This window comes from Bufo bufo, chromosome 1 (genome assembly GCF_905171765.1).
Source record: "Bufo bufo chromosome 1, aBufBuf1.1, whole genome shotgun sequence".
Classification (NCBI taxonomy): Eukaryota; Metazoa; Chordata; class Amphibia; order Anura; family Bufonidae; genus Bufo; species Bufo bufo.
In genome coordinates, this window is record NC_053389.1 from 807,565,901 (window position 1) to 807,578,783 (window position 12,883).

General features: G+C 49.0%; 2 non-coding genes across 2 annotated transcripts; one reads left to right on the forward strand and one right to left on the reverse strand.

Moving 5' to 3' along the window:
* Positions 1–85, reverse strand: TRNAR-UCU. Its single transcript is given in 2 exon segments — positions 1–36; positions 49–85. It is a non-coding gene; the product is annotated as a tRNA-Arg (tRNA).
* Positions 86–12,638: 12,553 nt separating this feature from the next.
* On the forward strand, positions 12,639–12,720 carry TRNAL-UAG. Its single transcript has one exon. It is a non-coding gene; the product is annotated as a tRNA-Leu (tRNA).
* Positions 12,721–12,883: the final 163 nt, after the last annotated feature.

Genomic DNA, 12,883 nt, shown 5'->3' on the forward strand with positions numbered 1-12,883 from the left:
CGACTCTGGTGGGACTCGAACCCACAACCTTTGAATGACTACACCAGCTAGAAGTCCAATGCGCTATCCATTGCGCCACAGAGCCTGATGGTTGAGTCTTCCATTTACCTAGTTCTACAACACAGGAGGATGTCCTGAGGGTGGGGTCAGGGTGGAGGAGTTTCTTTTTCTGCTCCCCCTTCTCTTCCCCCTCCTCTCTGAGTTATCAACAAGTTATGTTTAGTTCCCTTGTGTCTAACCAGAGCCCTGAACTCTCCTTCCAGAGTCCTCCTCATGTGCTCTACAAAAAGTGCGGGGTGTGCACAGGGAGGGGACTTGGGTGGAGTATGGGATGGAGAATATAGACTTGTCCCTGTCGGGAGTCCTATAGAGAGTGCAGGGTGTATACAGGGAGGAACATGGGTGGAGTATGGGATACAGAATATAGACTTGTCCCTGTGGTGAGTCCTATAGAGAGTGCAGGGTGTATACAGGGAGGAACATGGGTGGAGTATGGGATACAGAATATAGACTTGTCCCTGCCGTAAATACTATAGAGAGTGCAGGGTGTATACAGGGAGGAACATGGGTGGAGTATGGGATGGAGAATATAGACTTGTCCCTGCCGTGAGTCCTATAGAGAGTGCAGGGTGTATACAGGGAGGAACATGGGTGGAGTATGGAATACAGAATATAGACTTGTCCCTGTGGTGAGTCCTATAGAGAGTGCAGGGTGTATACAGGGAGGAACATGGGTGGAGTATGGGATACAGAATATAGACTTGTCCCTGTGGTGAGTCCTATAAAGAGTGCAGGGTGTATACATGGAGGAACATGGGTGGAGTATGGGATGGAGAATATAGACTTGTCCCTGCCGTGAGTCCTATAGAGAGTGCAGGGTGTATACAGGGAGGGGACTTGGGTGGAGTATGGGATGGAGAATATAGACTTGTCCCTGTGGTGTGTCCTATAGAGAGTGCAGGGTGTATACAGGGAGGAACATGGGTGGAGTATGGGATACAGAATATAGACTTGTCCCTGCCGGGAGTCCTATAGAGAGTGCAGGGTGTATACATGGAGGAACATGGGTGGAGTATGGAATACAGAATATAGACTTGTCCCTGCCGGGAGTCCTATAGAGAGTGCAGGGTGTATATTATGGGGGTGGTCATTATGGGGGTGGTTATTATGGGGGTGGTCATTATGGGGGTGGTCATTATGGGGGTGGTCATTATGGGGGTGGTCATTATGGGGGGTGGTTATTATGGGGGTGGTTATTATGGGGGTGGTCATTATGGGGGTGGTTATTATGGGGGTGGTCATTATGGGGGTGGTTATTATGGGGGTGGTTATTATGGGGGTGGTCATTATGGGGGTGGTTATTATGGGGGTGGTCATTATGGGGGTGGTTATTATGGGGGTGGTCATTATGGGGGTGGTTATTATGGGGGTGGTTATTATGGGGGTGGTTATTAGTAGTGTGATTCAACTGCAATATTGATGGTTTGATGTGCGATCACCTACACACCTCCACTACTCTCTTAGTATAACCGTAGTCCGTCCAGTGCTGTATTTTACGGTACGTTGTTAATAGACACTGTTTCCGAGGGACGGACAGCGTGTTATTATTATGTGACATCACCGCCCCCACATGTAGCCTTTTAATGTATTGACATTTGCAGCCTGTTTAGACTTGCAATGCATGACACGTGGTGCTCTGGGGGGTGAGAGACTCACAGTATAAGGCTACATGCACACGACTGTATGTGTTTTGCGGTCCTCAAATTGCGGATCCACAAAAACAAAAAAAAAACGGATAACGTTCCGTATGGCATTCCTTTTTTTTGCAGATCCATTGCAATAATGCCTATCTTTGTCCGCAAAGTAGAAAAAAATAGGACATGCACTATTTTTTTTTTAAGGGGCAACGGAACGGACATACTGATGCGGACCGCACACGGTGAAATGAATGGGTCCGCATCCTATCCGCAAAAAAAAAAAACAACGTTTATGTTCATGTAGCCTAAAGCTAGTGCGGTGAATGTGTAAGTGTGCTATTACATGCGCACTGATTGTGCACTCTGCTCGTTCACATGTGCTGTGTAGATTGTGATTTCAAGCACTGAGCGGATTGATCACACAAACAGTTCAGTGCACATAAACTAACACTCTATCCATCTAAATTTGTTCTATCATTTCAATTGGTGCCCTCTGCTATTCCCTGTCTAAAACACTACCCCTCCCGACATGTTTCACCGCTGTTTGCGGCTTTGTCAGGGGAGTGGGGTCATTTGGCTCAGTTTCGTCAGACGGACACCAAAGCGGAATGGAGACGGAACGGAGGCAAACTGATGCCTTCTGAGCGGATCCTTTTCCATTCAGAATGCATTAGGGCAAAAACGGATCCGTTTTGGACCGCTTGTGAGAGCCCTGGACGGATCTCACAAACGGAAAGCCAAAACGCCAGTGTAGACTTAATTGGTTCTAGGACGACCATTTTATGTTGAAACCGTTGTAAGTTGAGTAATTGGTTCCAAAGCCCCAAAATGTCATCCAAGATAAGAGAAAATGAAGATTTAAGAATAATAAGCAGATAACTCAGACTGATAAAACAAGTCCTTACATATAACAGTCAGGAATAGCTGCTATACAGCTATTTTACCAGAGAAGTGACCTCGATTGGTTGGATCTGAGGCATTGTATGTTCAGTCTAGTTTCAACATATGATGGGTCAGAAAAGACCATTGTATGTTGAAAATATTGTACCCCGAGGCCGTTGGATCTTGAGGGATCACTGTATTGACTTTTGCTTTTGTGCCCATAAAGTACAGGGGAGTATACAAAGGGATTGGAACATATCCTCCTCTCCCCAGAAGCAGGCGCAAAGAAGTGATGTCATTGTACCTTTAGCACTGACCACAAGAGCGCACAGGCCAGGAGATGATCGTCATTCCCTGGCCCATGCACTCTGTTATTCAGTCCTGTAGGCGCGATGAGGTCACCACATCGCGCCTGGTGGGAAGAGGACCAACCGTGTGAATGGTGAAGAGGGGAGCTGACGGCTTCCTGCTTCACCATTGCACTCAACTTCAACTGTCTATGCATCCTTAGGACTCAGAGACAGTCAAAAGTGGGACATGAGGCAGCTGTCTTGGGACTGCGGGACAGCCGCCAAAATCTGGGGCAGTTGGGAGGAGGTATATGTGACCTGTCCCACAAATACACATCCACTGCCAAACAACTGGTGAACGCCATTCAACACTCAATTTAGAAAACATGAATGCCTAGGGTCAGTTGGACAGATGACCCTAGGTGAAGATACACTCTCTCAGAAACTAACTATTCCTGTGGTCCTGAGCTGCGGTAACATCTGGTTCACTGAGCATACCTTCCTGGACTCTGGCAACTTCTTGCAGGCCTTAGTAATCTGGTACCGCATGCCTACAACATGTCTGGAGTGACATCTGGTTGCAGGGTCTGTCAACAGTGCACCTCTTCCTAAACCCATCCTATATGCTACGGTGCACATGACTTTCCAAGTGGGAGTTCTACTTTCAGAGAAGATCTCTTTCTATGTTCTCTCACAGTCTGTGTTGTGCCCTGGAGCAAGGGTACTTTAGAGTCTGGGTGTTTATGGACATTTGCTGCTATGCAAAAGCCATTAAAGGGGCTTGACTCCTTCCACTTGAAAATTCTAGATAAGTTAGAAGCTGTATAAAAGTAGATCAGTCAGAGCCCCTAGTTGTCTGCAGACAGAAACCAGTGTTTAGTAGAAGACACTCTGGTACGAGTGACCAAAAGAAGATGCTGAGATAGGGATACTCTGCCACACACGTTGCATAACCAGCCTTTTGAGCAAGGAGCCAGCAGGATGACTAAGACACAGACCCTGGGCCAGGGTACCAGCCTTCTAAGAATAAGAGGGACAGCTTGCTTAAGCCTTTCCTCAGCATGAAACCTCTCCTGGCCGAGAAGAGACTGGAGAAGCCAGCTCAGTGCACCACCTGTATAGATTTGCACTTGAGTACCTCCAGTAAAGAAGCACACTTGTTTACTGCCAACCCTGTCTCTCTGGACTTATTTCTCATTGGGGTGCACTACGCCATACGATCCCCTCCGAAGAGCAGCAGCAAGTGGTGACACCTTGACGGTGTCCAGGAGACCCAGCATAGTGTTGAGGGCCACCTCAAACCTGGCCACTGCATCTGCTGCTGGGGTTACTGTGGCTTTGCCTCCATTCCCTGGTTTCGTGGTGGGGTCATTCTTGTCACTCTGTCTGGCTACAGTACATCCGTTCCTGAGGCCTCAAGTGCCACAAAGCAGACATGGGCTGGCTCCAGCTTTTGCCAGATACTCTGATGTGTTTGGTAAGGAGGGCCTGCCTTTACATCAACCCTACGACTGTCCTGTTGATTTGTTGCCTGGCACCACTCCTCCAGATGGTCATGTTTATCCACTGTCATTACTGGAGATACAAGCCATATCAGACTACATTAAGGAGAACCTTGAGAGAGGATTCATCTACAAGTCCTTCTCTCTGGTAGGTGCCAGATTCTTTTCTGTCAAAAAGATGGATGGAACTCCTTAGCCCCGTATAAATTTCCATGGGCTGAAAAACATCACAGTGAGAATTAAGTATCCCCTGCCACTGATTGCCGAACTCTTTGACAGGCTTCATCGGATGAGAGTCTTAACTAAACCGGTCCTCCAAGCAGTTTATAATTTGATCCATATTTGAGAGGATGACAAGATGTCACTATTAGTACCCCATTATGCCCTTTGGTCTCTGCAATGCCCAGACCGTGTTTCAGGAGTTTTTCCAAGAAGATCTGCGTAGTGGTTTACTTTGATGACATCTTGGTTTATTTGCCTGACCTGACATCACACTAGAAGCATGTTTGTGCTGTCCTCCAACATCTTTGGGAGAACAGACTCTATGCAAAATTTGAGTGCCTTTTTGAGAGAACATCTCTTTCCTTCCTGGGCTATGTAATTTCTGATTAGGGTGTGTTGATGGACCCAGAGAAGGTGTCTGCAGTCCTGTACTAGCCCTGCCCTATGGGACTGAGAGCCATACAACTGTTACTCAGCAATTTATTCCTCACTTCTGCATGTTCACTGCTCCTATTTCAACTCTCACCTGAAAGGGGGATGAGTGCCAAGAAATGGACACCTAAGGCAGAATAAGCATTCCTGTTCCTCAAGCACCACCTGCATCACCCTGACGTCTCCAGGCAGTTCTTCTTGGAGGTGGATGTGTTCTCCATGGTTGACAGAGCTTTTCTTAACCAAAAAAGGTGTTCCAGTAAGATAGTCACCTGTGGCTTTTTCTCTTAGTGTTTTTTCCCAGCAGAATGCAATTGTTTCATCGGGGACAAGGAACTTTTCAGCATCAAGCTGGTTCTGGAACTATGGAAACATCTCCAGTTTTCATTTATACCAACTATAAAAATATGACTTACCTTCAATCTGCTCAATGTCTCATGCCCAGTGTTTTCTTTTCTTCGCTCGTTTTAATTTTGTCTTGCACTTCTGACTAGCTGAGAGTGCCATAGCGGATGCCCTCTCCTACTTTGACCCTGCGAATCAAGTGATGGAGCCCCAACACATTATCAACCCAGCCCAGATCACCTTGGTGGCTCTGGTCTTGGTTATGGATGTTCGTCTGGGTAAGACGTGTGCCAATAGCCAAGTGGAGGCGGATCCCTGCCTGGGGACATAAATCAAATATGGCAGGACACACCAGTTTCTGAAAGACACTAATTTGGTCTAATATATTATTGGTGGCCCGAGACTATGTTATCTTCTGTGCCACATGTGGCAGAACAAATTCCCTAGGCATAAGCCTGTGGGTCTGCTTCTCCCCTTGCCAGAAGCTGATGACCCATGGTGACATATTGAGATGGACTTTATTACAGGCCTGCCACCATCTGCTGGATGTATAGTAATCTGGGAGGTCGTGGACTGTTTTTCCAAGATGGTTCATTTTGTCCCCCTGTCCAGCCTACCTTATGCAGCTCAGCAGGCCAACCTATTCATTAAACACCTCTTCCGCTTCCATGGTCTGCCTCAACACATTGTATCTAACAGAGGAGTGCAATTCATGTTGTGATTCTGGAGGTCTCTATGTAGGTTTCTAGACATGAAAGTGGACTTTTCCTCTGCCTATCATCCCCAGTCCAATGAATAGCTTCAGCCAGTGGCGACTCTAGGAACAATATATATGGGGGGCACATATGATATCACAGTCAAAAATGGGGGGGGGGGGGGGGGGGGGCACTAATAATTTTCACCACTTAATCATACTACTGAAAAAAACTAAAGCAGTTTCAGCAAACCCCAGGGCTGTGTAAATAATCCCATGTGTTAAACATGTCACTGAAGAAGACCAACGAACCGACGCTCACAGGATTATCCACAGAAGGTGAAGAGTGAGGAGAAGGGAACAATCTAGGACAACAGAACTGAATAGGAGAGTGAGCTGGATTGGAGAATTTTTTTTCAAATCAGCCATGTTGTCCTATATAGTTCACTTCTCCAAACTCTTCACCCTTTTGTGAAGTAACCCTGTGGGTGTTGTTGGTGTGTGCAACTAATACTACTTACCATGTAGCAATTTTACACAGCCGGCCACTTCCTAACTACTTAAAAGTTAAAATTAGACATTAAAATAAACTACATTTATAATAAAACAATTTACTTACCAAAGAAGCTCATCTGTGGATGACACATTGTTATGGGGGATCTGTGGATGACACATTGTTATGGGGGATCTGTGGATGACACATTGTTATGGGGGATCTGTGGAGGACACACTGTTATGGGGGATCTGTGGATGACACATTGTTATGGGGGATCTGTGGAGGACACACTGTTATGGGGGATCTGTGGATGACACACTGTTATGGGGGATCTGTGGAGGACACACTGTTATGGGGGATCTGTGGATGACACATTGTTATGGGGGATCTGTGGAGGACACACTGTTATGGGGGATCTGTGGATGACACATTGTTATGGGGGATCTGTGGAGGACACACTGTTATGGGGGATCTGTGGAGGACACACTGTTATTGGGGATCTGTGGAGGACACACTGTTATGGGGTATCTGTGGATGACACATTGTTATGGGGGATCTGTGGAGGACACACTGTTATGGGGGATCTGTGGAGGACACACTGTTATGGGGGATCTGTGGATGACACACTGTTATGGGGGATCTGTGGATGACATTGTTATGGGGGATCTGTGAAGGACACACTGTTATGGGGGATCTGTGGATGACACATTGTTATGGGGGATCTGTGGTTGACGCATTGTTATGGGGGATCTGTGGAGGACACACTGTTATGGGGATCTGTGGAGGACACACTGTTATGGGGGATCTGTGTATGACACACTGTTATGGGGGATCTGTGGAGGACACACTGTTATGGGGGAATCTGTGGAGGACACACTGTTATGGGGGATCTGTGGAGGACACACTGTTATGGGGGATCTGTGGATGACACATTGTTATGGGGGATCTGTGGAGGACACACTGTTATGGGGGATCTGTGGATGACATTGTTATGGGGGATCTGTGGAGGACACACTGTTATGGGGGATCTGTGGATGACACATTGTTATGGGGGATCTGTGGAGGACACACTGTTATGGGGGATCTGTGGATGACATTGTTATGGGGGATCTGTGGAGGACACACTGTTATGGGGGATCTGTGGATGACACACTGTTATGGGGGATCTGTGGATGACACTGTTATGGGGGATCTGTGGATGACACTGTAGCAATTGTCCCCCACACTATCCCCACAGTAGTAATTGTCCCTGACGCTGCCCCTACAGTAGTAATTTTCCCCCACACTGCCCCCAACAGTAGTAATTGTCCCCCACACTGCCCCCACAGTAGTAATTTTCCCCCACACTGCCCCCAACAGTAGTAATTGTCCCTCACACTGCCCCTACAGTAGTAATTGTCCCCCACACTGCCCCAAACAGTAGTAATTGTCCCCCACACTGCCCCCACAGTAGTAATTGTCCCCCCACTGCCCCCAGTAGTAATTTCCCCCCACACTGCCCCCACAGTAGTAATTGTCCTCCACACTGCCCCCACAGTAGTAATTGTCCCTCACACTGCCCCTACAGTAGTAATTGTCCCCCACACTGCCCCCATGACTAGTTTGCTCCCCATGTAGAAATTCCCCCCCACACTGTCCCTTCAGTATATGATCCTCCTGTGTCCCCCCAGTAATGTCCCCCAATTTAAGTTGGCACTTGGCAGTGGCACGCAAAAAAAATAAAGCTAATACTTGGCCCACAGTATTAATTGTCCCCCGGCCACACTGCCCCCATTTGCTCCCCATGTAGTAATTTGCCCCCCACTGTCCCTTCAGTAATATTATCCCAGACATCCCAACCTGCAAAAACTCATTTCAGGGAGGTTTTCTTTTTTTTTTTTCTTCCACAAACTTTTTATTACATTTTCCAGACATATGCAGTATCTGCACACTTTGCTCTATGGTGTGGAGGACGGGGCTCATTACCCTGCCCCAAATTATCCTATTTATGTATATGATTAAAGGAGTTCTGTCACCCCCTATAAGCCCTGTGAGCTAAACATCTGCTCATGTCCAGGTAGCATTCTGATTTCTAAGGTGGTCTTATAAAAGCTATTTGTGGCTTTATTGTGCGGAAAAACAGGTTTTACTAACCTGTCAATCATTGAATTAAGGTGCCCAAGCAGGGGAGGTCTGTGGATGCATGGTGCCCGCCCACACGCATCGCCGCCTTCTACTCCTCAGTGCCGCCTCTCCCTCCCTCCCCCTCCTCCCGCTTTGAGATCCCGCGCGTGCGCACAGGCTCAGCCTGATGCGCCGTTGCGGACTGCTGGCATCGGCTTCTTCTCGCACTGTGTGCACGCGCCGAGAAGGGGACACTGCTACAGGTTGCCGGAAAGGTTTACTGCGAGTAAACTAGAGATGGGAAGTTCGGATCTTTCACATGAATCGGTTCATTCGCTGAGCTGACAAGAAGCAAGTGAACCGAAGCTTAGGTTGCGCAATGCGCATGCGCGGATGCTTCCATTCACTTGCTGACTCGCTGACTCGGCTCTTGGTCTGAGTCAGGAAGTTTATTCTTTGAAACCCTGTGTGTAATTATCTACCCCACTGTAGGAAAAAAACAAGCATCCAGGGGGGGTGAATTTAACACTGGGGTAAATAATATAATTAAAATGTAGGGTTAAATGTGTAAATGTATTTTAAAAAAATACATCTCTCTCAATAGTTCTATAGCTACTGAATGAGACGAAGGATGCCTTTAACATCTCCTTGAGAAGCCAATTTGACCCTAAAGGGTTAATTCAACCTGTAATCTAAACTCTGTGTCATCTGTCACTTCTCTTGTGCTCATCACTGTGTAGACCCCACGAGTTACCACAGTAATCATCAGACAAAAAAAAGTTCATCTAATGACCCACAGGTGCCGTCTTCTCTGGTCTTCTCAATCCAATCCATGCCGCCAAGATGACTTCTCCCGTCCTGTGATGACTCCTCTCTCCAGAGTTTGCCACCCAAGATTTCTTTGGCTCCAGCAAGTGTGCTGGTGCCTACACCGCCTATGTTAAAGCCCTGCCCCTAATACTGAAGCCCTGCCCCTAATACTGAAGCCCTGCCCTCTTATTGAAGCCCTGCCCCTAATACTGAAGCCCTGCCCTCTTACTGAAGACATGCCCCTCTTACTAAAGGCCTGTCCCTCTTACTGAAGCCCTGCCCTCTTACTGAAGCCCTGCCCTCTTACTAAAGGCATGCCCCTCTTACTGAAGCCCTGCCCTCTTACTAGAGCCCTGCCTCTCTTTCTGAACTCCCTCCCCTCTTACTGAAGCCCTGCCCCTCTTACTAAAGGCCTGTCCCTCTTACTGAAGCCCAGTCCCTCTTACTAAAGGCCTGTCCCTCTTACTGAAGCCCTGCCCCTCTTACTAAAGGCCTGCCCCTCTTACTGAAGCCCTGCCCCTCTTACTGAAGCCCTGCCCCTCTTACTAAAGGCCTGCCCCTCTTACTGAAGCCCTGCCCCTCTTTCTGAACTCCCTCCCCTCTTACTGAAGCCCTGCCCCTCTTACTGAAGCCCTGCCCTCTTACTGAAGCCCTGCCCCTGTTACTGAAGCACTGCCCTCTTACTAAAGGCCTGTCCCTCTTACTGAAGCACTGCCCCTCTTACTGAAGCCCTGCCCCTCTTACTGAAGCCCTGCCCCTCTTACTGAAGCCCTGCCCCTCTTACTGAAGCCTGTCCCTCTTACTGAAGACCTGCCCCTCTTACTGAAGCCCTGCCCCTCTTACTGAAGCCCTGCCCTCTTACTGAAGGCCTGCCCTCTTACTGAAGCCCTCCCCTCTTACTGAAGCCCTGCCCCTCTTACTGAAGCCCTGCCCCTCTTACTGAAGCCTGTCCCTCTTACTGAAGCCCTGCCACTCTTACTGAAGCCTGCCCCTCTTACTGAAGCCCTGTCCCTCTTACTGAAGCCCTCCCCTCTTACTGAAGCCCTGCCCCTCTTTCTGAAGCCCTGCCCCTCTTTCTGAACTCCCTCCCCTCTTACTGAAGCCCTGCCCCTCTTTCTGAACTCCCTCCCCTCTTACTGAAGCCCTGCCCTCTTACTGAAGCCCTGCCCCTCTTTCTGAACTCCCTCCCCTCTTACTGAAGCCCTGCCCCTCTTACTGAAGCCCTGCCCCTCTTACTAAAGGCCTGCCCCTCTTACTGAAGCCCTGCCCCTCTTTCTGAACTCCCTCCCCTCTTACTGAAGCCCTGCCCCTCTTACTGAAGCCCTGCCCTCTTACTGAAGCCCTGCCCCTGTTACTGAAGCACTGCCCTCTTACTAAAGGCCTGTCCCTCTTACTGAAGCACTGCCCCTCTTACTGAAGCCCTGCCCCTCTTACTGAAGCCCTGCCCCTCTTACTGAAGCCCTGCCCCTCTTACTGAAGCCTGTCCCTCTTACTGAAGACCTGCCCCTCTTACTGAAGCCCTGCCCCTCTTACTGAAGCCCTGCCCTCTTACTGAAGGCCTGCCCTCTTACTGAAGCCCTCCCCTCTTACTGAAGCCCTGCCCCTCTTACTGAAGCCCTGCCCCTCTTACTGAAGCCTGTCCCTCTTACTGAAGCCCTGCCACTCTTACTGAAGCCTGCCCCTCTTACTGAAGCCCTGTCCCTCTTACTGAAGCCCTCCCCTCTTACTGAAGCCCTGTCCCTCTTACTGAATTCCCTCCCCTCTTACTGAAGCCCTGCCCCTCTTACTAAAGGCCTGCCCCTCTTTCTGAAGCCCTGCCCCTCTTTCTGAACTCCCTCCCCTCTTACTGAAGCCCTGCCCCTCTTTCTGAACTCCCTCCCCTCTTACTGAAGCCCTGCCCTCTTACTGAAGCCCTGCCCCTCTTTCTGAACTCCCTCCCCTCTTACTGAAGCCCTGCCCCTCTTACTAAAGGCCTGTCCATCTTACTGAAGCCCTGCCCCTCTTACTGAAGCCCTGCCCTCTTACTAAAGGCCTGTCCATCTTACTGAAGCCCTGCCCTCTTACTGAAGCCCTGCCCTCTTACTGAAGCCCTGCCCCTCTTTCTGAACTCCCTCCCCTCTTACTGAAGCCCTGCCCCTCTTACTGAAGCCCTGCCCTCTTACTAAAGGCCTGTCCATCTTACTGAAGCCCTGCCCTCTTACTGAAGCCCTGCCCTCTTACTGAAGCCCTGCCCCTCTTTCTGAACTCCCTCCCCTCTTACTGAAGCCCTGCCCCTCTTACTAAAGGCCTGTCCATCTTTCTGAACTCCCTCCCCTCTTACTGAAGCCCTCCCCTCTTACTGAAGCCCTGCCCTCTTACTGAAGCCCTGCCCTCTTACTGAAGCCCTGCCCCTCTTACTGATTAAACTGGTTAAAGTCGCTCCTCTTCCTTTACTTCTCAATCTGATCCATGCCGCCATGATGACTTCTCCCGTCCTGTGATGACTCCTCTCTCCAGAGTTTGCCACCCAAGATGTCTTTGGCGCCAGCAAGTGTGCTGGTGCCTACACCGCCTATGTTAAAGTGGCTTACACTGTGCCCTTCTATTAAAAATAGCCACACCCGGTGTTGAAGAATGGCCACCCTGTGCCCGTTTCAGGAGAGACTGGATCCACAGGACATCTGCGGGGGGTCCAGATCAGTCGGTCCACTTCTCTGTGTGTCCTATGTAGGTTGGATGGAGAGGACATGAAGGGAGTTTACAGCCTCGTCCGTATGTAGTCATTTTGTTCATCAATTAAATAATGGGGGCAAGAGTGTGAAAGTCATAAATGCGAGTAGCGCCCTTTACGGGTGGGGTAGACCTGCTTCAATATTGATGTGTACAAAGCGCCCCCCGCAGTCAGGAAGTTGCTATGGCAATCATACAGGCCTATGGTAGAACCTGAATCACAGCTCCTATAAAAACCTAGCAGGTTCCTAACAACATGGCGCTATGGAAACTGCATCAGTGCTGGAAGTCCTGGATTTGTCCCTGTATGAATGTGACAACACTAGTTTTTTTTTAATAATAGTGGACACCCCCTTTAAGAGCCCCTCATCTCGCCGCCTGTCTGTTCTCCTGACCATGAGTGACGTCACGGAGAGCCGCTACTGATCCCACAGAGTCCTAGCACACAGCCAGGACGGTAGCGTGGCCGAGCGGTCTAAGGCGCTGGATTTAGGCTCCAGTCTCTCTGGAGGCGTGGGTTCGAATCCCACCGCTGCCAACTGCAATTTTTCAATTTTTTTTTTAAATTAAATTCTTTCTCCTCAGCGAACATGAATATTTCTCATCACAACTAATTCTATACATCGTTATAGGTGACATTATTGATGAATCTACAGCACATGCTGGAACATGTAGTCCCCCCACCCCGTGAACTGCTCCAC